Source organism: Nipponia nippon, unplaced genomic scaffold, assembly GCF_047370975.1.
Source record: "Nipponia nippon isolate SJK-2023a ecotype South Korea unplaced genomic scaffold, ASM4737097v1 scaffold_4, whole genome shotgun sequence".
NCBI classification, from domain to species: Eukaryota; Metazoa; Chordata; class Aves; order Pelecaniformes; family Threskiornithidae; genus Nipponia; species Nipponia nippon.
In genome coordinates, this window is record NW_028262358.1 from 26,645,192 (window position 1) to 26,672,346 (window position 27,155).

The 27,155-nt window shown below is 39.8% G+C and overlaps 1 long non-coding RNA gene across 1 annotated transcript in view; it reads left to right on the forward strand.

The window, feature by feature from the left end:
* LOC148053227 (uncharacterized) overlaps window positions 1-27,155 on the forward strand; it is a 69,845-nt gene that overhangs the window by 36,751 nt on the left and 5,939 nt on the right. The window lies entirely within an intron of this gene.

Below are 27,155 nucleotides of genomic sequence, written 5' to 3' on the forward strand. Positions count from 1 at the left end.
CTTGATCACGGCCTCTAGAACAATATAAAAGCCTTTAACTGTCTCAATTGAACTACTGTGGCCTTTCTTGTCAAAAGGAGCTCCTGGATTTATTTCTGTGTACATTGACGCTATAAAATGTTACTTTCTTTTCTCTCTTCTGCAGGCAAAGAGCTATAATAATCAAGTTTCATTGTCATTTCAACCTTTGTTCTAAAACATTATGATGTGTAGAAAATTGATTAACTGGAATTTAGTATATACAACAAAAAGAAACTTTGTTGAAATCCAGAGGGCCATTTCTGTTCATTTGATAAATGTATTAGTTTCTTTGGTTTCCTGAATTACCAGGTAAAGGGCAACATTTTCCAGATCTAACTAATTTCACTGAAACATATGAAAGACAAATACCAGAAGTCAAATCTAACATATTCTTCCCAGGGGCCTTAAAAAAAACCCACCCCAAACTCTTTATTTTGAAAAGCTAAAGTAAGAGTTCAAAATTAAATGGATGATTCATGTGAGATATGTGAACTGAACAACACATCAAGCTGTTGTACCAGCTGAAATGGCCTGGGTTTTCTCAGCACCATTAAAGAAAAGAAACAAGAGGTGAAAAAAATAGATTGCTGTTTTATTCCATCTACGCAAGCGTCACCGTATCTCAGGTTCGCAACAAACCAGACCCTCTACGATGAGCTCTCTGTGCGAGGGTGAGGGCATTTAGTCGTGGCTGCGGGGAAAAATTTTGCTTCCTTTGTCTCTCCCAGGCATGGAGGAGCTGAGGGTTGGACGGGGTCCATAGGAAGAGGATGCTGTGCTCAGCACTGGTGGCCCTGCGAAGCCTTTACTCACAGTGGCAACCCTACTGCTTCCCCAGCTGCAGCTCTGCGCTCGTATGTTATTCCTCCATAAACCTTTTCCCTCCTGCTGCCCCTTTCCTGGATGTGGAGCGCAGCAGAAGGCTACCGTCCCATCCTAAGGAAATTCTCGGATGTGTAGACAACTGCTTTGCAGACTCCTGATCTCACGGTCATATGCAAAGAGACCTACTGGGGTTTGCCATGAATCTTGCAAGTGTGAGGGATACAGCAGCCTCGTCAGTCAAGTAGCAGGACGAAAAAAGCAATCGTAACTAAGAGAAATGTTAGCTATTAGTTCCCTGACATGATCATAGTGTGTTTCTTACTGAAGGTAATTAAAGAGGAAATCATGTTCTCGTGTCTGAGATGGCAGAATGTAAACATGGTAAAAATCATAGCATATGGTGCTGCTGGTTTTTTGAGTAACAATAATTTTAAGCAAATGTAAATGTTCCCAACTGAGCAAATGAGAATCCTTAACGGAGTCTTCTGTAGGAGATATGTTATAGTCCCTAGCAAATATTAACCCCGACTTCTTGATGCAGAAAAGATCCATCTCGCTGGTGTCAGTCACGTTTATTTCAGTTGAGACAAAATAGCTCCTAGGTGTCGCAGGAAGAAACAATGGCATCTGAGTGCCTCCTGGAGAACATTCAGATCTTGAGCATATTTTGTTTTGTGCTGGAGTTGAATTTGATGTGATAGGTCTGGAAAAATATAGAGCTGACAGTCTATATACACAACCAGGTTTTTAGTCCACACGGGTAATGGGACCCAAGCACCCAGCCACTTTTTTCATGCCTCTGTCAATTTAAAGTGCATTTTTAAATGAACAGTGGGGTTATTTGGGTCTATTAATTACAGTAATTGTTTCCTGCGTGGAAACCACATGTATGAGATGTGAAAGGCGCATGTGTGTGAGAGGGAATGCTGGCGTGTGTGAGACTGGTGCAATTCCCCTTTGAAGATTTTTTTTTTTGTCCCTAGAGAGGGAGCTTGTAATGAGCAACAACGTTTACACTGAAGACTTCAATGCTCCTTGTTGCCCCATCGTTGCCTTGCCTTTCACATGGAGATTAAAGCCAGTGGTTGAAGCTGCTCCTCCTTTTCCCATGTGGCTGATATAAATTCTACATCAAATAGAAAGGAGGAAGGGCAGGTTTGGCTGTCAGCAAAAAACGAAGGAGAGGTCTGACAGCAGCAGGAGCAGGGGCTCAGTTCTCATTAATCTGGAGGGCACCAGACGAGTAAAAATAAAACCTCGGGAAGATGCCTACTGTGCCCTTTAAACAAAGAGCCTGTGATTGGCATAATAAGAAGAGCAGCATTGATAAGTACATGGGAAAATGCTTTTCATAAGGCTCGCCTACTGATGGATATGATGGGAAACTCATGCAGATTTTGATAGTTTGTATAAAACTTGAATGCTGTGGTTTGTGCATTATGGAAGTACAATAATGATCCTGTAGTTCAATTTCTAACCTGTTTTCCATTACAAGTCTCTCCCTTTTAACTTTCACAAGAAAGCCTTCTTTCTGCCTGATTATGGTATTTTTCCTAGTGCAGAATGATGCCAGAGGAAAATTGTTTGGGGAAAGTTTGGGATTAATCTCAAACTTTGCAGAATGTTATTTCCCCTTTTACATCTCCTTTTGCTGCGGTGACACATCTCAAATGTGGCTCGGCCCGTGTGCTTTCCTACGCTTCACCCTGTGGAACAGCTAGCTTAGCCTGGAGAGAAGAGGGGAGGGATGGAAAAATATTCAGCAACATGTCCTGATGGTGTTCTGCAGTCAGACAGCGTGGCTTTATTGAATTAGGGAAGAGCGATGCTGGGAAGAGAGACAGTAGATCTCCCGAGATATCTAAGAGTAGATAGTTAGCTCTTAAGCTGTGCAGATAGTTTGTATGTTGAAGGCACGGCACAGACATAAATCACTCCTCAAAGGCATTAGAGTTCATAGTTTATTTTGTCATTCTCTCAGCTTGATTTTAGGAACAATTGCATATTCTCAATTCTGGTTTTTTTCTTCTGTGCTGAGGTCCTGTTCTCTGCTCCTCTGTGTGGTAGATGAGTAGCAGAGACCCTGTTCTGATATACCCAGAAGTATATAAGCAAGAGGTGTAGAGTCAGCACAGGGTTTTTTATTCATCTCTTAGTTTGGGATGGTTCCTGTGCATGAACATGGCAAAACTTACTCTCGACACAACTGGGACAATACATGGTCAGAAATCAGCATTTTAGCTACTCTAATCAATGCTGTTTTCCCTTCTTTCTTTCCCGGGGAAATATTTATAGTTGTTAATACTGCTCCTTTTACCCCTTCTCACCCCAACTGAAGATATAAGTAAAGACTTCAAGGTTTAGAGACAAGACTATGAAATATAACTCCCTTTGTTAGTTAAGCTAGAAATTTGAACCACCACAGAAGATTATTAGAAAAGTTTTTAGGCCAGGGGAAACTTTGGTACTATTTGAACACGGAGGAACCCAGGTTGCACATCAGAGAAGATTTGTGTCAGCAGCACAACATTTTCTCTCTCAAAAAACCCTGTTGCTACCTCATATTGTTTATTATCTTACTAGTTAAACTATTTCAGGCTTTTGCCAGAGTTTAAGTACAGGGCTGTAGATATTTGAGTCTACTGCTTTTGATGAATAATACGTGGTTCCTTTGAAGCCACTCCTTTAGTACCAGGTGGCATCACATCACATGAGCACTAAATATCCAGCTGGGCCAAATGAAGAAATAGCTGGCCTCAATGCCAGGGCTACTGGCCCTCTCCTCCTTTTGTCAGGAGGTTAATTTTGTAGTTCTGCTGAATGTTCATTCAGTGAGATCAATGGCAATCTTGTTTTTTTTTTTGGCTCTGTTGTTTCTGCACCATTTGATGGGACAGGTTCCTCATGGCAGTTTTCTTGTGACATAGCCAGAACAGAAAGAAATTTGTTCTCATCCGGGCTTCGCCACCAGAATAAGGAGACCGGGCTGGTTTTTGTGATGGGAGTATGCCAGGGGAGAAATAACTCTTACGGTAGTGTACTGATACACAAAAGGATAAAGTTCTTGTGAGCTCATTAAGTGCTGGGTAGCAGAAAAGGTAAGTCAGAAAGAGATTAATCTGACAGGGAATCTGTGATTGATTGTACCAGGTATTTTGGGTGAAAGTGAAAAATAAAATGTGTTCTTCCTGAAACTTTTACTTATTTTGAAATATTGCATATTTGGAAGTATTTTTGTGATGACCAAGTAATCTATGCAAGTCTTAATATAGTAAGACTTAATTAAAATGAAATAGTTGAATTAATTCTTTTAAATGCATAATTTAAAATAGTGTCTTCAATCAAACATATAAATACAATAGTCTCTGTAAGTGAACTGCATCAGCCTAAGGGCTTGCTATGCTTTTTATTTGCTTTATTAACTAAGAAAAAAAAAAAACTTCTGTAGGAGTTATTTTATGTTTAGGCATGATTAAAAGTTCTCACAGTATCAGAGGATATTAATGGGCAATTATATTTTGAGTTTAAAATGGATTGATTATTCCTTTCTGAAAGAACACCAATGCACAGACAAACTGCACAGAAATAACATGTCAGTAATATCACACTACTGTACAGATTTTAAAGATAAATTTCCATCTGGCAAACAGACATTCAGGAAGGAACTGTTGTTAATGTGGCTTTCACACAGACGAAGTTCGTAAGGGATAAAACCCGGCTTGAAGCTTCGTTTCTACTTCTCACAGTTGGTAAATGTAAATATACTCTAGATGTTTCTTAAAGAAATTGAACGCAAATAACCAATAAGGAAAAAGCTGAGTTTCCTCTCTTGTCCCACTGGAAGTTTTGGACTACTCAGATGGTCCTTCCAGAGAACAAGAGCCAAACAGCAGAACAAAAAGAATTCCGAAAACGACAACTACAAACCAAGAAGAAAACATGCTCAGTAAATATTAATACTTCACTGAAAACTTCAATGTGCTCAACAAACGTCACTTAATTTAAGCCCTGTGAGGGAAGATAAATAATAAAAACCTCATTTACGAATGAGAAGGCCGGAAGAGAGCCTGAGCCTATCAAAATGATATCCCTGCTGACTTCAGTGGCCTTTGGAGAAGGTCCCCTCCGATCTGTGCAAGGTCAGGGCTGATGACTGCCACAGGATGAGGAGGAGAGCCAGGCTCTCTTCTGTTCTTCACCATAATAGTAGCCCAGCATTATACAAGGTAAGATAATGGAGTAATACCTAGGTGCTCACTATAAAACACATTGAGTTTGTTTCCCTAATGTACATGCCATGGGTAAACGTGAATAATAATACTCTCTGTTACTGTAGTACCGTTTGACCCGAGGTATTCAAGGATATTTTACCAAAGATGCACAACGTATTTTGGGAGGGAAGAAAAATTAACCAGACAAAAAACATATGGTACTTTTAGTAAACATACTGTAATTGCAAGTTGTCTTTGCTCATGGAATTGAAGCTAAGAGTAACTGCTACTGGTAAACAAAGTAAATATTAAAACCAGCAGAAGGGAGAGCTGTTGAAAGATATAATTTCAAACTGGAATGGTAGCTGAAATTTCAAAATTTATTTCATCCTGAGCTGAAATGAAGTATCAGTCTCAGAAGTTTATTTGGGAGAAAAAATATGTTAACAATGGTATTAAAATATGTTCAACTGTATTGAAATTCTCCATTTTAAATGGTGATGAAATCAAGATGTTAATGTAAAATATTTTGACATTATTTATCCCCATTTTGTAAAGGAAGAAAGGTTTCCTCAAAGTGTTTGATTATGTCATCGATTTTTATAACAGTTCAGCTTCATAGTTTAAGGAATAGATTTGACTGACACTTAAATGCTTAGTCACAAGGAAACAGGCAGCTACTGATTCATAAGCTCCAACGGACCCTGTCTTTGAAGGCCACCTGTACAAGTGCTCATTAAGCATGTTCCAGGCTGCTTATGAGATCTCTTGAGATCAAATAGTTTAAGAAAATAGGGTTCGTAGTCTTTACCACTAATAGGAGTTACACGAATGTGTCTGGGGCAGAGCGTGCCTTGTGGATATTTTCTTATTTGCATTCAGTATTGCCTTTCCAATGGCCACTGTAGATTTGCTCTTTTGTAGATTTTGCCATTTTGTAGAAAGCTGATTTATATGCTAATTGGCTCACTGTGGTTCACTGAAATGAAGGCTTGTTTTAAAAGGGAACAATATTGTAACTCAATCTGGTAAGTGTGGGAGACAGCTGTCCGCAGTTCATAGTTTGAAATATTGTTTTAACAATTGTTTCTTTCTTTTTCTTAAATCAGTGGTAGAATATTGCCATTATGGGACTTTAGGCAGAAACACCTATTTCTTATAAGAGAAACAGACTTGCAGAGAGTGGAGCTTGGAGATGGGGCACCTGTTAGTTATTTTCTCAATCGGTCGCAAACTGGGATCTGAATTCTAACAAATTCCCCTTTTCAGTTGCAAAAGCTCTTCAGGAAATGGGATTACACTGAACTTAGAAACGTTGACTGTTTCAAACTGGTGCCAAGCTAAAAGAGATGTGTTAGCCTGTGGCAGCAGTGTGGCTCCGTGCTTGGCTCTGCAGAAACAGGATATTGTGCTTTGGGGTCACATACAAATCCACCCCAGATCTGGATCTGAAAATAGCTGCTCTCTGAAAGCTTCTTGCCTGTTGATGTGGAATGAAGTCTATGTCCTGAACGATGGTCCTTCATCTTAAAACTTGCCTATGCTGTGGGAATTAACTGGCACTTACAAGTTAAATCTAAAATTGGGCTCAGCATCTGTTGTCACAGTATATCTCGCGCATTGGGGATGACTTTGAAGTTGTATTTAGACTCCTTACAGTTAGACCTGGGGCATCCCTTCGTCTGCCACATGCAGGCTCTCAGCCTCCCATAGGCAGGGGCAGTCTCCAGATGTGCTGGAGAGCATTCAGTGAGGGCAAACAGTGGCTCACGTGCAGATGGCCTTTGGCGGAGGGCAATTATACTGAGGAGCTGTTAGTAGGGAAGCAGGCAGGGAGGGAGGCAGGCATCTGCAGAATAGCTTGGATGCAGTTCAGACGCTTGCAGAAATGGAAAAAAGGAGTTAGCTAGGAACAGCCAAGCTAGAAAACTTTGTCCTCTGGTTGAGCAATGAGCTTCAAAATGAAGGAGAGGAGGAATAAACAGGGCTTATTTCCTCTGCGTCAAGCAAGGTAAGGCTGGCTGAGTTGGAAAGGCCAGGTTGGGCAAGTAGGTCAGAAAATAACCGCTACGTGTCAATGCAGAAGGTGAACAGGTTGGGTACTGAAGTCAAAAGTGGTTGGTCTCTGTGCTGGGAGCTGGAAGTACTCGCTGAATCTAAACATTTGTCAGCCTACTTGGAAATCTGAATATACACTAACTTGCCTAATTTTAGCTAGCCAAATTTTAACGTTTTGCCCTAAAGCCCATTTGTTTTCGTAATCACCTACAGAATTACTGCAGGGCATAAAGCTCTGAGTTTAACAAATTCTGGATAAATAAGGGCTTGATTCATCAGTGTTTGCCAGATTAAATAATTTCTTAGTACACATCTTTTCGACCCCAAGATTTCTTATGGTCCTGCATAATAAACCATTTGTGCAATTAGCAATAAATTTGTCACTGTAAGTCACTCTTTAAAGCTGGGAACAAGTGTAACATTTATTAGTGTGTTAGAGTTTGCAGTTAAAAATAGCTACCCTGTTTTCATATAGTGAGTGCACTTTCAGGCTTGTTTTCTCCAGCTCTGTAGATACAGGGAAGGTGACAGAATCAGCATGAGTATGTGATAGAAAACAGTATTCTTTGCATAGAAATAAAGTTTATTTGCAATATATTTTGATAAAGGAAAATCTGCAAATTTTGGCTTCGTTGCCACCTCTTTCAGCATTACATTTTGGGCTTTAACGAGTGTTTAATGCTGCCCGTTCTAATTGCAATAGGCCTTATCTGAAATGTGCAGTCCAGTGGTATTAATGTTAATACATTATACAAATATGCAATGTTAATACATTATGCAAAACCAAATACCAGCTGGTGCTCAGCATGCAGCTTTAGCACTCAGTGATTAAACAACACACAGTGAAGGACTTAACTTTCTTCACATTGAATACTGTGGTCTAGCATCAATCCCTGAGGTACCAGTCTTGCAGATGTCTTTGCACCGAACTCTGCAGTGAAATTGCTAAGATTGCTGCTTGCAGTACTATGAATGGCAATTAGACTATGTAACATAGACATTTACTTTTCATAGCATTTACCAGAACTGGTGGTTATTTATTTGGAAATCTCAGACATGAGGTGTTATTTGATTTAGGGAGCAGTCTGTGTAATTTATTACCTCTGGATATCCTTTGGCTCCTTAGGAAATATCTAATTAATGCCATTTTCTTGATTAGCTGATTCCTAATTAAATTTAGTATACCGTATATGTTTATTTCATTTGCTGCATATGTTTATTTCACTTGATTTAATTTTGTAATAAATCTTTCAGGCTACGAATTACATGTCTATTAGCTCTGAAAAACTGAAACTGATGCAATATAGACGAAAGAGTTAAGCTCACTGTGGGCTTCAACCTGTAAGAGGTTGAGGAATCTCTTTTATATCAGTAGGAGAAGAGCAATCTGAGCCCTCACAAAATTATACCCGACCTGTGTGTGGAGGGTGGTGGTGGGGAAAGTTGAAGACTGAGGAGGAAGAGGGGGAGACTTGGGGCAAGAAGGATTCCAAAGAAAGGATTTAATTATATTGGAATTAACTCTAGATCATTGAACTGGACTGAAACAAAATTAATTATAAAGCATTTGTTTTGAAGTAGCTGAGCCAGAAAAAGCACAATGCTGCCAAATAATATTTAATAATTGTATTCAAAAATTAGAAAAAGGACCCTTTGGGACTCTTAGTAGATCATTGAAACCAACTGCTCTTTTGATGAAGTATGTGTCTTTCTCAGATTAAATTACAAGGTCTGTCTCATGTTCTCATGTGATTCTGTAAACCTATATTACATTATTTTAGTAAAAGCAAAATAAAAAGAATTAATTGGTGATCACAGACTTTTTAAGAAAGGGCAGAGTAGAGTTTTAATGAGCAGTTACTCAACTGTCTGTTCCCCAGCCTGAGCTTTTCCCCAGCCTGAGCCTCATGTTTTCTATGGTGCTGGGAGAAACTACTTTTCTTGAACAATTTCACATTTCCTGGCCCTGCTCATGTCTTGTAAGTGATGACGTGTCTTAGAAAACAGAGCAACAGAAAGAGAATGATGGTTCTTGAGTGAGTTGGGAAAAACACAAGGAAACCTTTTCAAAGAGAGAAAGGGATGTGTTTACCTTTTGCTTTGGCTTCAGCCGTGTCTAGACACAGCTTTATGCGCTTAATGGTAACCGCAGAGCTTTGGGGAGAATCCTCTTGCTCATTAATGCCCTACATTAATGCTTCCTTGAGGCATTTGCTCCAAGGAGGTGCTAGGCAGTGCCACCAAAACTTTGGCAGGACCTGGCAGCGTGATTATGGTTTCTTGAAAACAAAATCTCAAATGCTGCTGATTTGTACTGCCAAACGCCTCTACCCCTGGGACGGGATGTTCACAGACAGTGCAACTCTCCCTTGAAGCTCTGTGGGTGCATATTCACTGCTAACTAATTTTAGGCAATGCTTCAGTGTTTATGTTGATTTGATGGATAAAGCTTTCTGAGATGTTTTGTGTAGAGAATTCAAATGTAGTCACAAATGAGAAAAATGTTAACTGGATCGGACAGCTCTGTTAGATTTCAGGTGCCCCACAGCTGTGAGCCTTTTTTCTTTTCAACAGTGTTTTAGTCAAGAAGTGGAATTAATGTTGGGTTTATATTAACATTTCTGATTTTTCTGGCTTAACATGGCTCCTTTCTTGCCCAGTTTGAGACTCCCACTGGGAGATAATTGAAGTTCCTCCTGGGAGAGTTTCTGCAGCAAAACTGTTTTCTTTTCAAGCTCCGTTTCTGTTTTGCCTCACTTAAAATGGATGGAGATATGGCTGGATGTGTTGATCAATTTTTAAAAGGGCTATGAGCAAAAAAGATGGGCAGAATGGCTGATGTGCAGTGATACCTGGTGCAGTGCTTCTTGGTAAAAAACAAATATGGCTGTCAGACTTTTAGGTGTTAGATTTGTAATTTTTCTACTGTGTTAGGCAGGTTTTCATGTCTTGCATTTCATTAAAACATTTCTTGACAACATATGCTGTGAAGGGTATGCCGTGCGTGGAACAACTTGGGGGATGGAAAGATTAACTTGGCACTTCAGGATCTGGGCCTCTTAATGCTCTCCTAATGTCTGTCACTGGAATTATCCTCACAGGCACTCTTCTCCCAAGATGTTTCCCCTGTAAGGAAATTTGTAGTACCTCTTCCAGATTTCGGTGAAAGAAAAGCCAGTGCTGACTTTCCTGACTTTGGCTCTACATACAGGTGTTAAATCTCTCCCTGAAGTTCAAATCAGGAACTCTCCCTGAATTAAGAGGGATTTGTCAGTCTCTCGTGGGCTCTGCTGTCTATCACAACAATGTATGATCTTAGAAACTTTGTGACAATAAGGGCAAAACAAGGTTAAAAGAAGGGGAAATAAAAATTCATGACCAGGCTGCTAATTGCTGGGTGACACCTTGTGTGTAAGTGCTCAGTCAGTATCCGCGGCCCTGCTCCTGCCAGACGGTTTAACTCCACCTGGGGAAGGCCGCAGGTTTACTGGAGGCCTACAACATGCTCTCTCCCTTAATCCCATATAAATTTTTTGCCACAAATTTAATTTTGTGAATCAGAAAGAATTAACAGCAAAATAAAGCTGGGAACTGAAGAATAAAGTGGAGAAAAATAAGAAAGCACGTGGGTTGTATCTTGATGCTAGGCCTTGTTTCCCAGAGAAGCAACAGTGCTGCCCTACAGGTAGGGGACCCGGGGCTCCTGTCTGGCTTTCTGCCACGGAACAGGCAGGGCAGAGATAACATTTCAAGGATATTTTAAAAAACTATAACTACTTAGAAAGCCTGGTCATTCTTGCACATCTCAAACTATCCCGGCCCCTCGGAGCAGGCTCAGACACAGAGCAGATCCCAAATGGCTTCCTCCAGGGAGCATGGCTCCTGCCCCTGTGTACACGTCCCGACCATGCTCCTCCGGTACTGCCATACGATCACTACATATCAGTCAGTACAAGTAAACCTATTACCGTGGCCATTATAACGGCCATAAAGTGGCTATAGAGAGAAAGTAACACCACATCACTGGGGTCTTGCCTTTGAACACGTTCTTAAAGATATAATTAAAACCACCAAGTGCTTATTTCAAAGCCAAAGTTCGTAAGTGATGGGTCTGGCATCATGCCTATTGCAGGAAGGCTAATTACACCATAAATTAAACTTTTTTTTTTCCTAACCAAACATTATGACCTTTAATAAAATTGTTTTTACAACCAGCTGTCAATAAATCATCCAGGAAAGCTAGTGAGAAATGTTCTGTGAGCACTCCACTTCTGTGAATTTCATTAGCTGCAGTTTATTTGGTTTTGTGAGCTATGATGGTTTTTAAATCTCAAATTAAAAGCCCCGAACCATAAAAACTAATTCAAGAACATTAGCATCTCAGTCTCTGAAAATGAGCCTCTCTAATTGCAGAAATTAGTCAAGATTGTATAACGATCAGGAGGTCATTAAAAAAAAGAATAGTGCATAGGCAGTGCTTGATTCAGCTACAGCAGCTCCAGAAAAGCTTTTTTTGAATATACCCTTAACGACAGAAAAATGTCTCCAGGTAGATTGATTTGAAAGCACTGTGAAAGCCTTTTAACCTAGCAGTTTGATTTCTCAGACATCAGTCTTCTGGCCTTATTTATTCTCTTACGCGCATCAGGCCTTTTGAGTTTAGACACATGCACGAAGTTATGCTGCGTATTGTACTGTTGTGTATGTAGCAGTGAAGTATGAGGTAATGTCAATAGGCTTTACTTCAGGAGCTCTTTCTGTTTTGCATTCTTAAGGCTCCTGTACTACTTCATGATAATTACAAATATTTGTAGGAAATATACTATACTGCTTGATTTGTGACTTTAAGATGGACATATTTTAAAGCTAGGCGTTTTTATTAGATCGGTACCGGAAAACGAAGCTGTTAACATTCTACTCCTCTGCCTCATAGAGCTCTTCTAAGTAGAGCAGTGAGTTTATTTTGTGTTGTAGAAACATCTAGAAGGCCTTTAAGTTTGAATCTGATAAGACAAGATAGCAATCCTTATTCTCAGCTCCTTTTTGGAATTGCAGGTTTCCTCACATTTCTGTTTTCCTCTCCATATATTTTGGCATGATCATTTCAAGCCCTTCTTAACACTCACTGTTCATCTGACTTTCCACAGCTCATTTGTGTGGAATATGTAACATAAAAGTCAGATATACCTTGCTAAGCTGTGCATAGCTTCCATGACTCCTTGTTTATACAGATGCTGGCATCTCACACAGATGTCTGTATCCTGCCCTGTGGTTTATATTCAGAGGGTTCCCTAGGAGTTAATCTGTAAATTGTGTCCACTCTCTCTATCATATTTTGTTTCAGGGACCCTAAAATGAATATTTAATCAAAAGGAGAAGATGAGACTTTCCAGCACCTACTTTTTACTAGCAAATTTTTAAAATTGCCTCTTTTCCTGTACTCTCCCTCTTTTTTTTTCTTCCAGACTTTTTTCCTCTTACCTGCCTCTTGTCACAAGCATTGTCTGAGCCAAAGGTCTTTTGGCATGTCTACACCAAAAATATGAAAAAATAATGTAAAAAAATTTTGAGTCTTTATTCACCATTTCAGGTTCCCTGTGTGCATGGGAAGTTTTGAGACACCTGCACCCCTTATTCCATGAGCTCTTCTGAATCTCAGTCTGAGACATCAATTTCCCTACATGTTTTCCTTCTCTGGGTCTCACAAATTGGTCCATTCACTTATTTCTTGCCATACATGCATGCGCACTGCCAAAACCAGCCTTTCAAACCCAAATGCTGTAGTGTCGTCATTCACATTATTCCCCAGCTTCCAGTTCCCTGCATACCAATGTGTAAATGCAGCCATACACATGCACACATTTATCTATGGCATGGTGATGGAAGTGCCAGTTTTTATTATGTGACTTGATTTTACAAAGTGGGCTCCCTTAGTTTGCTAGCATATTATAGCCTTGTTATTTCTGAAACAAGCAACTTTATGCTTATTCCTCATATTTGATCTTTAGTGAGACTGTTATTATAGCTATTCTGATGATCTTTAATGTTTTCAGACTGAATTTCAATTAATACAGTGTTTTTTCCCCTAGACGTTTGCCTGTATGACATGTAACTGTCACTTAAATGCCTTGGCAAAACAGTTTGCACTACCCTTCCACCCCAATCAAATACTGAAACATAAACTCTGAACCTTACTGTGTGGAAAATAAATAAATTATAAATTAATTCTAAAAGCAAGATGTAAGCTACTGATGAGGGCAAGAGAAATCAGAATGTATAAATATCAGTTACTTGAACTCCGTGAAATATACACACACACACACGCCTGCGTGCGCACACGAGCATAATGTTAAACTTGATCTGGACTTTTTCCTTCTGGCTTCGTTAATCAACTAGCCAATCAATCTGAAATATTTCACTTCAGCTTCACAGATCTGTTTTATGTATATACATTTTTCAGCTTTTATTTTGTTTGAGGTTTTTTAGTATTACTTGGCTTGCCCTTCCATTATTCCTGAATGTTTAAGGTTGGAAAAAAAAGTAAATTACAGACCCCTGTGGACTGATGTAACACAAGAAGGCAGATGTTTTTCCCTTCTCTCAGGTCACACATTGTTTTTAAACTGAATGCACTAAGTCCAATAAAATGCTTTAAACAAAATACCGGTTTCATATAATAGGAGGCATCTCTTTCTGCAGCCATGTTTATCATCTGTGGAAGCCATGGGCGCTTCAGATGAATAGCTCCTATTTAGTTCCCATTAAGTACCAATTTGAATTGGTATAACTTTACCCATATGGAATATACATCATAAGTGTCAGAATTGCCTTGGTGAGCGGTATATAGTTTTCACAAGTTCTCTGCCTAGCGGTCTATTAATCTATCTTTGGATTTATTTATTTATTCATTTATTTAAATAACAAACAACTGACTTTAGCAAAGGTACCAACTAAAAAATACTTTTCAGAAAAGATTTTCCATGTTGATTTAACAGGTAGTCCTGTAAAGTGAGTACTCTCTGCATACGTTTTCACTGTGCATGAAAACGGAAACTCTGGCAGCTGAGAAGAGTGTCACTCCGTATGACTCTTGCTCTGTGATATGACCAGCTTGTTAGGATTTTGTATCAAATTACTGCTTCCCCCCCCCCCCCTTTTTTTTTTCTTAACTGCTTTAGCATTAGTGGTACTACTCCTTTCATTATAATTGGGTCTTTCTTATTGTTTGGCTTTGTCTTGCAGCAAGACTCGGAATGTTTCTAGAAGAGAGAGTATAAATATGACATATCAATAGAATGCAACATCTGAGGGAAAATGCAAGGACTTGCCAGATGCAACATTTCTGTCCAAATTGGCATCAGAGTTTTCAAGTTTGGATTTAAGGCTTTAGCTCAGGCCTGGTACCAGGAGAGGGGAAACTCAGCACTTTCACTAAGTGCATGATTGCTGACAGCCCCAAGCTCATCACAACTGTCTAATTTTAAAGATGTTTCCATGAGATTTTTCTGAGTTTCTGAACTGATGTCCTTTTATTGCATTTTTACCTGTGCAGGATATAAAAGATGAGTATTACTTTTGTGGGTAAAGTTTTTAGTTGCTGAGTGTGTACCTGTTACTTTATAGATGCTCCGTTATTTGCCTGCCATTTTAAAGTGAAAGTAAGAGTTTTTTAGACTGCTAAAGAGTCCCTGGATTGTGGGAGTGCTCAGGGAAAGCCAAGATACCAAACACCTGTTTTTCACTAAACTTGAGGATGTTGGGTAGGTCAAGAGGGGAGCTGTGGGTTAGCTCATTCCACTGTAAAGCAATGAAAACCATAAAATATTATGAGCAAAAAGCCACCTGTTCTTGAATTAGTGCTTGCCGTCTACCTTTGTGGTTTAAATTGAAAGTTCAGTATCTAGGCAGCCTGTTTTCCTTTTGCTCTAACTTAACCACAGTGTGTCAATTTGTACAGTGCCTTCACAATCAGCTCCATCTCAAAGCTCTTTGCAAAACATAAAAGCAGGTGCACACACGCATCCCTTCCTCTCCCAGGCACTGTGCTAACGGCAAAGCTACTTTTCTGTAAGCAAAGCATCAGGTGAGTGTCAGAAACTAAACTGGATACCGAAGTACTAGAGAAGATGTTCAGAAAAGATACAGCCATCACGATGGATGGCTGAGACAGCACTGATTTACTGATTTACTTCAGGTGCAAATGTTTTCCAAGTAGCAGCTCTCCTCTGGCAGCTTCGTAGTCCTCCTTTGTCGGACAGAAAAGCTGATGGTCTCAGTCTTTACTGCTGGGTGTCAGTATTGAAAAGCATGCAATTTTGTATAATTTGGTAATTTGGTTGGGTTTGGGGGGATTTTTGGTGGTTTTATTTATGTTTTTTTAACCTGGTAACATATTAGTTTGTTCAGATTCAAAATGTAAGTGTGGAAGAAAAGGAGCTGATCTTACAGAAGAGCCATGTACCTGATGAGAGGTACTCAGTCATTCCACTGCTACGTTGACCAAAAGACAACTGGCTGAAGGCAATAAAAGTAGCTAGACAGGGTTTTATCATGAGATGCCTGAGGAGGTGGTAACCTAAACAGATTTACTCTGTCCTGCTCTAAAGGTAACGTGAGTGCGGCTGACTCTTGGGGACTAAATGCTGTACAGGGGACTTGTATCTTGATCTTCAAAAAAATGCCTGCTGATACTGATCTCAATGCCTCTGTGCCTGTTTTTCCTTGTGGCATAGGCTATTCAGTCTATTGTATTTTCTCAGTTAGCATCCAGTTCAGTGGTCTCTGAGTATGAGGCTGGTGTGGCCACGTTACACTTTCAGGAGCAAGTCTGTTTGTTTCATTAGGTCCTTGGCTTTTAAGATATTTGGGGCAACAGTTATTTTATGCACCTACCTGTGATGCCTAGGTGAGAGCTATGCCCATTCTCCCCTTCCCACATTGTCAGTGAAGAGAGAGAGAGAGCATCCTTGGGGCGGTGATTCAGATCTCACTTGGGCTGAGGCATCATTTCTGGAGATGCTTCGCTTCTCTCCACAGACAGCTTGTCCAGGAAGTGTGCAGCAAAGCTCGGGCCAGGGTCCCTTTTAATGCTCTCTCGTGAAAAACATGCGAGCGTAAGGCTTTCCAGCTTCCTTTCGGTGGCCATGGGAGGGCTGGGAGTCTATGTGCTAGGTCACATCCGTACAGCTCCGCTGCTATATCTAATGAAGCCCTAACATCCAGAGGTGCAGCTTTTGTGAGCACTCTAAATAGGCAGTTCCCTGCCATGTCCGCTGCAGATGGCGCAATCTAAAACCACAGCCTTCCCACCAGCTGAGGGCATTGAAAATGCAGGTCAGTGAAGGATGCAGGCTTCTGCAGTGGTCCATGTGCACTCCAGCAGAAGTTGTGAACAGGCTGGTTGTTCAGCTCCACAAGAAAGTTTGCGCCAGCTATACAAGGTTTTTTGTCACTCATCTTCTGGTGGACATGAGAGAGGAGCTTTATCTTTAGTAAGGAAAAGAATTTTTTTTTTTTTTTTTTTGCAATATGGTATGTTGGGCTTAAAGAATAACCATATGCTCTTCAGGCTTATTTTAAGTCATCTTCACTGTTATATTTGCCAAGCAGTACAAAATGCCCAGGAGAACTTCAGCTTACCTGTGTTTCAATGGGTTGATATTTTCACATTTCTCTGTGTTTTTGTTAGTTTAAAAAAATTTATTGTCCAAAGCAAAATATTCCTTCAGATAATGCTATAAATTTTAGTCTAGCTCCAATTCTTCTTATTTTGTTAGTTCTGGCTTATTTAAAGTCCAGAATCAAGTAAGACAATAATCAGTTTAGTTTTGCAAGAAAAGGAAACAAAAAGATATAGCTAGGAATGTTAGAAAAATGGAAATGAGTTGTCTCAGTCTCCGTAAGAACTACACACAGATTAACTGATGGATTTTAATGCCAGTATTTCAAGGTTAACTTATATGACATTTATTAGAAAAACCTTAGAAAAACCTTAAAATTAAAAAAAAAAAAATCACAAAAAGATTAATGAAGTGGCTATTTGATTTAGTATTTGTGCAGGCTGCTATTTACCAAAAGCGAAACCTCATATTCTGCTCTGCATACTCCAAATCCACTTCCTCCGTTTCTGAGCTTGTGCTGTCAGCCACTTCCAAAGCTCTGTGGTAGCACCATTAATAATCCTTTTGATATTCTTTTCTCTAATAAACATAAATCATCATGAACTCATTTGGTATTAGCATGGATGTCCTAAGTATTTCTATGGTATTCCATCACCTAATAGAAACACTCAGTTGTGGATCTGACTAAAACTAAAGCAACAACATTGCTGTGGATGAAAACTTGAAAGAATCCCATCTCATGTTATGAATATGAGTGTCGCTGTGTACTCTGATGTGAAATTTGGCCAGATTGTGTCAAGTGGGACTATGAGGGACATGACAGACTGACTCCTGCTTCTTCTGAGCTTGGAGAGGGCTCCCTGTAGCATCCCAGGAACATGGTGGGGCTCCAGGCGTTACACCCAGGGTGCAAACCCTCCTGCATACAAAGGCAAGGCCAGCATAGCTGCTCCTGTGCTTTTGATTGGCTCAGCATGAAGTGCTGAGCAGTGGTGACCGGGGCATTGACACCAGGTGGGCACTGATGGCTTTTGGTTGTTCAGATCAGTGGTGGCAAAGGCTGCTGGGGCTGCTGGCCACAGAGCTGAGCCGGTGCTGTCAGGTCTTCTGTTTCTTGTAAAGCTTCATCTCTCAGAGTTGAGACAATGTACGAGAATCATGGCTCTGATGCCAAAGGAACTTGGGCTTTTGCTCTGAGCAGGCCTGGAAGTAGAAAGAGGAGCAAGAAGGTCCTTCTCAGGTGGCTTTTCAACCAGTGTAAATCGTTGTTTCTCTGTGGAAGTTCAAGGATAATTTCCACAAAGTGAGGATCTGTCTGCATTGTTTTTTAAGCAGACTATCTTATTAATCTTAGCTGGACTTCTGCTTAAATTTGATAGCAAGGGGCAGCGCCAGGCATGCAGCACCCCGGCAAAGGAGGAGGATGAGCCGCTCATGCTCTGCTCTTCCAGCCTGGTACTCTGAATTTACCTGGTCACAGCAGCTTTTCTCCAGCTGTGGGGACAGGTGACATGATGGGCGAAGTATGGCAGCGCGTGCAGTATCAAAACACATTCACAGCCTTTGGCAGGAGGGAAGAAGGCAGGTTTGGAAAACTTAATGACGTCAACAGGACCAGGATTTCCCTATTTTAACTTTGAATTTGGTTTGGTACACGGGTCTGCTGGCTGTGGTTGCTGGTCCTTGCGGTGAAAACAAAGCACTGACATAGATGAGAAAAGGGAGATGAAACTACAGTGTTACTTCAGTCCAGCATCAGCCATAAAGACAAAGAAAAAAAAAAAAATAGCGTGACTCATTTCACATGGCAAAATAGAAGCCCCTGCTCTTTAAAGTTACTGAACAAATACATCTTTCTGTAGTCATGTCAGAAATAAAGCCTATATTGAAATTGCTGGGGGTAGTTTCAACTTTGCTATTGATTCATACAGTGCCTTTACACTGAAATTTTGAGTAAGCTTTTTCTTTTACATTTTGTTTTGACTTTTTGGAGGATTAGGTATTTACATTTAGACTGGGGAAGAAGGCAGGCAGACTGGTTTATAAACTTTGTATTACTGACCATTTTTTTCATAGAGTGAGCTATTATTTTGGCAGTAATTGCAAATGATCTTTGCACTGCAAAGGTATAAAATGTCAAATTCTCGACATCTAGTCAAAGTAAAGGAATATGTCAGCTTTTTAATGAGTCCAAATGTTGATCTGCATGATTATTTTATTTATGTGATTGAGGTCAATTACATCCTTTTAGAACACAAACAATAGTAATCATTTAAATTTTTCTGTTAGCCTTTTAACTGTGGTTAAATGTTTTTTCCTAAACAGCTTCTTCTAATATCTTTAATTTGCAATATTTTTACTGGTGCCAATTGTTCTGCTAAAGTTTTGCCATGGATATAAACCACAGTGGTTTGTTCATTACACTAGATGCCTACAGATTTCTTTTTCTCTGTAGCTGTGCTGTATGATTTTATGTGAAATTGATTCTATACAACTGTAACTAATAGGATTTTCCTGGAAGCAATCAGAACATCTTGTACCAATGTTTACAATAAATACATAAGAAGAAATTGATAGCTATCTAACAGTTTCCAGCAAGATGTGAATTAATGCAAAGCCAGCCTCTGAATGTTTTTCAAAGGGAAAGATTGGGTTTTGTTTTATTTTATTTGTATTGAAACTTGTCATGTTATTTGAATTCCCTTGACATTTTTTCATACTTCAGAGCCTTTTTTTACATTGTCCATCCATCAAACATGCTGTTCTTACGTGGTGCCTGGGAAATGTTAATTGAACAATCCTGAGTTTAACCCTTCCTTCAAATGTTTTGTAAAAATACAGCTGTTAATAACGTTTATTTGGCTTCAATTTAGATATGAAAAAATCCATTTCAGGAGGTTACTGAAAAAAGGTTTAGACTTAATATGTGTTCCCCACATATTAAGAGCTATGGCATGTGCTGTAAAGAATAAAAACCACAACACACATACATCAGTCCTCATGGGCTAATGGAAATCTAGACCTGATTAAAAACCCATTTCAGGACTTTTTTATTGCAGGGGTGGGTTTGATAGCTGTCAGTGTACAGGAAAATAGCACATCTGGAATCTTACTGTGTACTTGTGCTGGCTGGTATAACTCAACCTGTGTGTCAGTTTTTTTTTTTTTAATAGCCAAGATTTATTTGGTTTCTATTAATTTTTTAAAAGTCTTTGGTAAGTATGCTTATTAAGTACTAAATTTTTACCCTCCACAAATTAAAAGCTATATTTTAGTAGTGAGCAGTTTCCTTTTGAGAAAAGTAAGAAAGCCAGAAATACACATTAGTAATGTGGAGAGTTAAGTTATTTGATTGCAGACGTACCCCAGTGGGTTCTCAGGGATGGCTATTTTGCAATTCGGTTAACGAAAGTTGCATTTTTCTTGTGACTTTTCTATCTAGTTAGTTATGGGAAGCCTAAAATGAGATATTAAACAAGTAGCAGACTCTGACTCACTGTAATATCAAGAATTTATTTTCCCATTAGGACAGTGTATACACCTAGGAAATTGTAAATATAGTTTAAAAACCAGATTTGCTTGTAAAACATGAAACTTCAGGAAAGAAGAGGCTTTTTTCCTAAGCAATGTCTTGGAGAAAAATGAACAGTCAGCTACAGATCAAGAACTCCAGCGTTGTTTTGGTTTCAGATCTAACCACGATTTTAATGAAATATGTATATTTGTAATCATCCTTAAGTTAAAAGCAAGAAAGAGCAATAAAAGTCCTTTGACAGTCCCCCACATCCTTAGATTTATTGTCTAGTTAAATTTTTAATAGTGCAGTTTCAGAACTTTTCTATTTTAATTACTCTAGGGATTTGTACAGCTGAAATATTTAATATATTTTCATATATTCAAATCATGGTCTAAAATCAACAACGACTGGGATGTTGCCTGTCTTGCATGATCTTAAAAATCTCCAAAGATTGAACTATGCATATGAATTAATAATGTTTTGGCTGATTTACTCAACAGTGTCATTTTAGCCGCCCTGTCCTACTTGGAAAAAAACACAATATTTTAAAGTTCTTGCAGGTTAGAGTTACCAGGTGAAACTGTAAGTCTTCAATGGGAAAAAAGCCAAAAGGGGATAAATTCTAATCACATTCTATTGCATTCAAGATGGCAATGTTTTTGAAGCAAATTATGTAGTATTCATTCGATTTATATACAGCGTAGGTGGACACACATTTAAATGTCATTCCAGTGTTAAAATGACTGGTTATAAAAGTCATAACAAAGAACTTCTAGAATGTCACTACAAAGTGCCCAGAAAAGTTCAGCCAATTCATTTGACTGAGGTGGAGAGAAAGAAAAGTACACCTTTCTGGGGTAGTCACCCACTGGAACAATCATTCATCAAGTAGTCATAATCTTGACACAGCAGAGTGCCCATCAATTTTATTTGGACCAAAATCAAGTGAAATACCTGCACATGAGATATTTGGGAATTTTGTGTGATACCATGTTATTTGCCCCCAAATATACCAGTCTTTTCAGTTTCTTAAAGGCTTTAGAGCAGAATGCAGTAGTGACTTCTCAGATAATTATTTATATTTTACAAAATGTACCATGTGCGTTTCCCTAGGAAGTATTATGCATGAGAAGTAAACTGTACAAAATAAATGAGCAAAGCATATGTCATGAGGTAATAGCCTGGCTTTTGGATTTCTTACTAAGCAGGCATTTTCAGAAACAGATTTTAGAATGCTGTGGTTCATGGGTGATCAGTGGGAGATATTCTGGGCATTTTTTTTTTTTAATGAGGAATTGAATGATCCTGGCTCTTACTGGACTCTGACCTGGGCTCTTGCACTGGGTTCCTACCTTCTTTTGCTGATTAGTCTTAAGAGGTCTAAAGTTAGAAGCAGAAAATGTTGATAAGCAAAGTCTGCTTTACCAGACAAGATCCCCCACGTGTCCACATTTTAACCTTCTGATCAAACTGAACAAGGTATGAGGTTACTGACAGGTTTGCGGGCTTGCAAGGACAGGAGTCTGCAGTCAGAAAGTAATGGGAGGTAGCATTTCTTTCATCTTGTGTAGCAAGGAACATCTCTGCTGATCTTTGGCGAGTAACAACAATTTGTAGTAAAATTTTGCATTGTTTTGTTGCAAAGGGTCAACCCAGAGTCAGTGCTTCCTTTTTTAATCTCAAAATAAGCTGAAACTAAAATAGGCTGTACACAGTAGGAGGTGTGCTCCACAGGACTTTCTCAAGGCACGGATCCATATTAATGGATCAAGGACTGTGTTTTTGAGAGGCACTCCCTGCCAGAACACTGCTGGTCCAATGCTGGGTGTGTTGCACTGTTGTGCTTCTCTGGGCAAGAGCAGCTCCTTCAAAATGAGCCAGTTTCGCTCCACAGACCACAGTGAGTAGCTGTCATCAGCACAGCCCTGCTAGGCTTATGTGGTGCAGGTCTGCAGTGCTTGGGCCAGGAGAGTAGGTGCTGGTGCCAGGCAGGTGATCTGAGCTCAGTAATCCAGTAGGAAATATGGAGCCACCCTGCTATTGTGCAGCCCCGCGCTCCCAAGTGTCATGCACAGAGCCTCTGCACTCAGCAGGCAGTTTTGGTAGAAACCTCATGCTGGGTGTGACCACTGGTGAATGTCACTCAGTGGGCTGCTGGTCACTAATAGATCAGAACTGTGTTGCCTTTATTCATGTCATAATTCTGTGGTGAATGAGGTCAAGTCATTTGCCGTTGCCTTTGGATGCTTGCAGAGATCCATCATGTTTGCTTTCTTCTATATCCATGCAGTTTAAATGTGGCAGTGCTTGCATGAGCAGATGAGTACTATTAAAGGTGTGAAAATATCTCCACAGGACTGCAGCTCTTGTGTACATTCCTGGATTTCAAGAGAGAGGACAGATCCTAATGATGACCTCTTAGCCATTTCTGCAGCCGTTCTCACATCAAGCTTATAGACCTGAATGCAACCAAAGCTTATTTTTTTAGACAGACATTTGGTTTTGCTATTAAGTCTTCAAGTGACAGGGAATATATTATGTCCTCAAGTAGACTATTTTAGTGCTAATTTACCTGCCTAGTAAAAATGCACATTATTTTTAGTCTGATTTTGTCTGCTCTAGCCATTGGACTTTTTCATATCCCTGTCTACAGGCTTAAAGTAGACCTGATGATTTATAAGATGGGAAATATTTTTGGCATGGATGAGTGTATAAACTATGATCAAGTCAAGCATTCAAATTACCTTGGATAAGTTTGAATCTTTACAGTCATTTAGGAAAAGGCAGGTTTTCCAGCCACAGACCTATTTCTCTAACCCTTTTCTGAACTGTTCCCAGTTTCTGAACATCCCTTTTAAGTGAAACTCGGCTAGAGAGCTCAAGATCAGAGGTGCAGCAAACCTTGTCTTGTGCTCTTTTAGTACTCGTTGTAATTTGCCCTGTGATCCTAAGATGCCCCAGAGTACAAAATAATTTTCCTTTAAAAAAATGTGAGCTTTATAAACCTTACAGAGCTCTCTTTCAGGATGGTAATTCTCATCATTACAGCTGTCACACCATATTTACTGCTGTCACTGTTTTCTGTTAAAATGATGAAGCAAAGCAATGTCTGCAATTGTTAACATCGTCCTGAGTATGAAATGTCTCATGTTTCCCAGCAGACCCTAAAATAGAGGGACGTAAACTGAGGAGGAAAGCTTTGGCAACCCTGAAAACCAAGAGCAGAAAGTTGCTGCCTAGTGACAGTAAAATGAGAGAGGACACAAGGATGACAAATGGGAGTCTGTGTGGGGGACGCCTCAGGACACAGCTATGGAAAGCTCTGGAGTGGGGTGGGATTTTCGTGTGTCCCAACATGGAAAGTTTGGGTGCAAGGGCCAGAACTGCAGGGCCTGCTTGGCAAAATACAGGTGAAAGAAGGAACATGTTCAACCCCTTCTTGGATGGACCAGGGTTTCTGCTTCTGAAAATGGCATAAGTCCCACAACAGCCATGTCTGTCATCCTAGTAGCCCTGCCACAACCTAGTAGACGTAAGGCATTTGCCCGTTGGTGTCAGCTCTGATCCTGTTTGAAAGATATATATTTTTTTAGCATTCACAGTGGCTCCTCCTATTGTACATCATTATTAAAATTTACATTCTGTAGAAACTTCTTCACATTTATTCTTCATGGGGAAAGATTTTTTTGTCTGCTTGGAGTACGGGAGCTTTCCAGCCAGGGACCTTAGAAAACTGCGGAAACGGGACCTGGTGCAAAATGCCTTGGGGGTTTTAACCCAACCTGAACTGCAGGTCTCTGTGGGTAAAGGATATTGCTTCATGAATGGACCATATCTGGCAAGGAGGTCTAGTGACATTGCTGAACAAGACAATAAAAGCAAAGTCTTCTGCTCCTGTCAGATTTCAGGACCCTGAACTTTAGTTCTAGATAAAGATAATTTTTATAATTTAATATTTTGTCCTCTGTGGTTGCTAGTCCTGGTCACTTCTTTCTTTACCTTGTTTTCCCTTTGCTGGCTTCATTACTTCCACAAATCCCACCCGTCTTTGGCTTTCCCAGGTCTTCACACTCAGCTATACCTACAGCTGGAAGTATGGGTGTAAATGCCAGTAGAAAAGGATAAGTGAATTCAAAACGGCTTTTCTATGAGTTTGTTGCTACTAAGGTGAATCTTCTATAATATTAAAAAAAAAAAAAAAGAGATGCCCCACCTAAACTAAACCCAGTTTAACTATTATGTTGGTGGGAACGTTCTGTGCTTGTAAGCAAATGCACAGACTTCCTGCCAGAAGGGGGTAATTATACAAATGCCTCTAATAAGCTGTAGAGTTTGTTTAATTGAGTAGAGATTCGAAAGCTAAAACAAATGATAGACTTCCAGAAAATACCGTTTTGTGACATTTGAAGCTGGAAAATATTATCCCTAGTTTATAAATGAGGAAACCAAGTGCGGAGATGGTTATGTGATTTGCCAAGTGTTTCAGAGACAGTGTGGAAGAGAACTTAAGTGTGACAACGCTTCTAAGGAGAAATGATAGCTCTAATGTATGTAGAGTTAGCTTAGCTCCTCATTGCCTAGCAGAGTCCTACACTTCTGCACTTCGTGGCTGTGAAAAAACACCTAATCAAAATGGTAGCATTTCTTGTGTGTTCACTTTTCATAGGTGCAAATGAAAACACCAGATGGAAAACAAAATTTAGCTGATTGTGGATATTTTAATAGCTATATCAATATCAAGCATTCTTTTTCTTTACTCCATTCATATTCAACAAGGACTTTCCTTAACAGAAAGGGTCACTGGAAGAGTTCAAATGATGGTGCTTTTCTAACCAGTCGAAGAGAATTAACTGCTCTAAAATGCTTCCTGGCTTGTGTTACCACAGAAATTGTAAAAACGGTTTTACAAGCTGTTGTGCTTTAGTGCAAAGCAAACACATGAAAAACATTTAATGAGCATCGCTTCTTGCATCTTCCTGTTAATTTATATAATTTAGACCTATAAAAGAATCAAGAACTGTTTGGAGCAGCTTAAGATGTTTATTAATAGCTGTTGGTCATGTTATACTTGTAATGTGAGCCTAGATCGGAACACACAGTTGTAACAGTGATACGATATCAAGAGAAGTTAACTTTGCATATGCTTAAACATGTAGGAAATAAAGCGTTTATGACACAGTAGAATGCAGTTAGTTTTGTCTACCTGATCATAAACTGGAGTTTGATATTTCAGTGCTGTGCATCCTCAGACCCTGAGCCTAAGGGACCTCTCACCTCCATGGTGCCTTTCAAAGTTGGCGCAGAAACCCCGGCGCGGGCTACGGAGGGGTGCCTCCGCTCCTGCAAAAGAGGCAGCACCACATATTGGGAAGCGCTGCGTCGCACCAAAAGGTTCAAAGGCCCTCTTAGGAAAACAACCCAGAACTGTAAGGGGATGGCACAGACGACCTCAGAGATCATCTCCCTTTTCATTTCTAGGGCTAGCTGGTTCGGGGCACTGCTGGTTCCAATTACAGCTCAAGCACAGCTGCAAAATTCCAATGGCACCCACATCTTAGGCACAGCTTTACTGCCTCTCTTCCTGGATCACCAGGCTGATATGCAGTATATGCAACTGATCTGGTAAATACAAAGATTCAAGAACAACTTGGCATAGTCTGTACGTATTATTGGCAATTTTTCAAACTTTTCCATTCGTGTGGATCTCAAAGCTGGTCTCGCTTCATTTGTAAATGCAGTTACTTGCATAAGTCATGCATGATGCCCTGTAATAACGTTATTTCTCCAATAAGCTCAGACCTGTTGGGCAACTTTGTGCTGGAACTAATTATGCTTCCTGACATCCATTGAGGAGTGACTCATAATTTGCATATGCTTGCCTTGTGTCATAATTCCTGAACTGTCAATTGAACTCATTCTGTATAGTCCCATTGTATAGTAACGTAGTTTTTCATAAATCATGTAAATGGTGCATTTTATCATCTATCGTTTCTTTGTGTCAGAATCTCTGACTGTGCTGGTTTTTTATATCTCTGATAAAAATGAAATCGAAAGGCTCAATAAGTAAGGCTTTATGAATAGTGCTGAAAGTTTTCTACTGTGGGGGTTTAAAAATACACTAATAGAAACACTGTATTTTATGTTTTGAATTTCTGCTCTAGTGGAGGAGAAAAATGGTGAAATAGGAGAGAAAGAAAATGGTTAGTGGTGAGAGAAATGTGAAGACGAGGTATGAAAGAGGCTGGGGCAGTACTTTTGATTCTCTTAGCCCTCTGCACAAGGCTCATACCCCGTTCTACACACTACAGTGAGTTACTTTCAGCATATTAGTGGGAAAAAAAGGTGGTACATCAATTTTAGGCTGGCTTTCTGCATGGTGCCAGTTTCACCATTGGTTTCTCTTCTTTACTGTCCTCAGCATCACTGATGTCAGCCAATATTTATTTTGATAATTCTGCTTTCTTCTGCTATGAGTGCCCAGGCTGGGCCCAGTTCAGGCTGGAATATCAGGTAGCAGATGGATATGTGAAACTAAGTTTAATCACGGCACAATGCTCTCTGGTAGCCTAGATGTACTAGGAAAAGAATGCTGTCCCTACAGTGAGGTTAAATAGGTCTGCAGGTGATATTGCTGGAGCAATAACACACCCTCTAATTCACTGACTGCAGCCTGTGATAGGAACATGATGTGCCAGCTGGATAGGATCCTGCTAGGAATGACTATAAACCTTTTTATTAAACGCGATTCTGCTTGTCTGTACTTCCCTCTCCCCTCCGCTAGTTCTCTGAATTGCAATTTCTATCCTCTTTTTTTAATACAGTAGGAAAAATAATCCAGATGAAAGCTTTCATTCTTTGCCTTACAAACCTCTTTCCTCAGACCCCCTAAAGGGAAATTTTTCC